This window comes from Carassius auratus, unplaced genomic scaffold (genome assembly GCF_003368295.1).
Source record: "Carassius auratus strain Wakin unplaced genomic scaffold, ASM336829v1 scaf_tig00041469, whole genome shotgun sequence".
Taxonomy (NCBI): Eukaryota; Metazoa; Chordata; class Actinopteri; order Cypriniformes; family Cyprinidae; genus Carassius; species Carassius auratus.
Window position 1 is genome coordinate 52,501 of NW_020526650.1, and position 2,500 is coordinate 55,000.

Here is a 2,500-nt window from a genome sequence, read left to right on the forward strand (position 1 = left end):
TGGGAATACCAGGTGCTTTAAACTTTTTGGAAAATTTCACGATTTATATAATAATCTTGCAAAAAAAAAAAAAAAAAAAAAAAAAAAGTCAATGCCCGATATCTGAATCTTAGCAGGTTTAGGTCTGGTTAGTACTTGGATGAGAGACTGCCTAGGAATACCAGGTGCTTTAAACTTTTTGGAAAATTTCACGATTTATATAATAATCTTGCAAAAAAAAAAAAAAAAAAAAAAAAATGAGTCAATGCCCGATCTCTGAATCTTAGCAGGTTTAGGTCTGGTTAGTACTTGGATGAGAGACTGCCTAGGAATACCAGGTGCTTTAAGCTTTTGGGTTTTCTTTCCTACTTATATAATGTACAGGCGATTAGATGGGATGGTCTTTAAATAGCCCTCTCTTTGCAGCAGTCTTCGCTTACGGCCATACCAACCTGGCTATGCCCGATCTCGTCTGCTCTCGGAAGCTAAGCAGGTTTGGGCCTGGTTAGTACTTGGATGGGAGACCGCCTGGGAATACCAGGTGCTGTAAGCTTTTTGGAAACTTTTCACTTAGTATATAATAATTTTGCCAAAAAATAGAGTCAATGCCCGATCTCTGAATATTAGCAGGTTTGGGCCTGGTTAGTACATGGTTTGGAGACTGCCTGGGAATACCAGGTGCTTTAAACTTTTTGGAAAATTTCACGATTTATATAATAATCTTGCAAAAAAAAAAAAAAAAAAAAAAAAAAAAGTCAATGCCCGATATCTGAATCTTAGCAGGTTTAGGTCTGGTTAGTACTTGGATGAGAGACTGCCTAGGAATACCAGGTGCTTTAAGCTTTTGGGTTTTCTTTCCTACTCATATAATGTACTGGCGATTAGATGGGATGGTCTTTAAATAGCCCTCTCTTTGCAGCAGTCTTCGCTTACGGCCATACCAACCTGGCTATGCCTGATCTCGTCTGCTCTCGGAAGCTAAGCAGGTTTGGGCCTGGTTAGTACTTGGATGGGAGACCGTCTGGGAATACCAGGTGCTGTAAGCTTTTTGGAAACTTTTCACTTAGTATATAATAATTTTGCCAAAAAAATAGAGTCAGTGCCCGATCTCTGAATATTAGCAGGTTTGAGCCTGGTTAGTACATGGTTTGGAGACTGCCTGGGAATACCAGGTGCTTTAAACTTTTTGGAAAATTTCACGATTTATATAATAATCTTGCAAAAAAAAAAAAAAAAAAAAAAAGTCAATGCCCGATATCTGAATCTTAGCAGGTTTAGGTCTGGTTAGTACTTGGATGAGAGACTGCCTAGGAATACCAGGTGCTTTAAGCTTTTTTTGAAACTTTTCACTTTGTATATAATAATTTAGCCAAAAAATAGAGTCAATGCCCGATCTCTGAATATTAGCAGGTTTGGGCCTGGTTAGTACATGGATGGGAGACTGCCTGGGAATACCAGGTGCTTTAAACTTTTTGGAAATTTTCACGATTTATATAATAATCTTGCAAAAAAAAAAAAAAAAAAAAAAAAGAGTCAATGCCCGATCTCTGAATCTTACCAGGTTTAGGTCTGGTTAGTACTTGGATGAGAGACTGCCTAGGAATACCAGGTGCTTTAAGCTTTTGGGTTTTCTTTGCTACTTATATAATATACTGGTGATTAGATGGGCTGGTCTTTAAATAGCCCTCTCTTTGCAGCAGTCTTCGCTTACGGCCATACCAACCTTGCTATGCCCGATCTTGTCTGCTCTCGGAAGCTAAGCAGGTTTGGGCCTGGTTAGTACTTGGATGGGAGACGGCCTGGGAATACCAGGTGCTGTAAGCTTTTTGGAAACTTTTCACTTAGTATATAATAATTTTGCCAAAAAATAGAGTCAATGCCCGATCTCTGAATATTAGCAGGTTTGGGCCTGGTTAGTACATGGTTTGGAGACTGCCTGGGAATACCAGGTGCTTTAAACTTTTTGGAAAATTTCAAGATTTATATAATAATCTTGCAAAAAAAAAAAAAAAGAGTCAATGCCCGATCTCTGAATCTTACCAGGTTTAGGTCTGGTTAGTACTTGGATGAGAGACTGCCTAGGAATACCAGGTGCTTTAAGCTTTTTTGAAACTTTTCACTTTGTATATAATAATTTAGCCAAAAAAAAAAGTCAATGCCCGATCTCTGAATATTAGCAGGTTTGGGCCTGGTTAGTACATGGATAGGAGACTGCCTGGGAATACCAGGTGCTTTAAACTTTTTGGAAAATTTCACGATTTATATAATAATCTTGCAAAAAAAAAAAAAAAAAAAATGAGTCAATGCCCGATCTCTGAATCTTACCAGGTTTAGGTCTGGTTAGTACTTGGATGAGAGACTGCCTAGGAATACCAGGTGCTTTAAGCTTTTTTGAAACTTTTCACTTTGTATATAATAATTTAGCCAAAAAATAGAGTCAAGCCCGATCTCTGAATATTAGCAGGTTTGGGCCTGGTTAGTACATGGATGGGAGACTGCCTGGGAATACCAGGTGCTTTTA

At 38.3% G+C, this 2,500-nt stretch overlaps 3 non-coding genes across 3 annotated transcripts; all 3 read left to right on the forward strand.

Annotated features, from left to right (window-relative positions):
* Positions 1-413: 413 nt before the first annotated feature.
* Positions 414-532, forward strand: LOC113085406 (5S ribosomal RNA). Its single transcript, XR_003284253.1, has one exon. It is a non-coding gene; the product is annotated as a 5S ribosomal RNA (ribosomal RNA).
* A 374-nt stretch (positions 533-906) lies between these two features.
* Positions 907-1,025, forward strand: LOC113085331 (5S ribosomal RNA). Its single transcript, XR_003284188.1, has one exon. It is a non-coding gene; the product is annotated as a 5S ribosomal RNA (ribosomal RNA).
* A 659-nt stretch (positions 1,026-1,684) lies between these two features.
* On the forward strand, positions 1,685-1,803 carry LOC113085366 (5S ribosomal RNA). The gene has a single exon (XR_003284221.1). It is a non-coding gene; the product is annotated as a 5S ribosomal RNA (ribosomal RNA).
* The last annotated feature ends 697 nt before the right edge of the window (positions 1,804-2,500 follow it).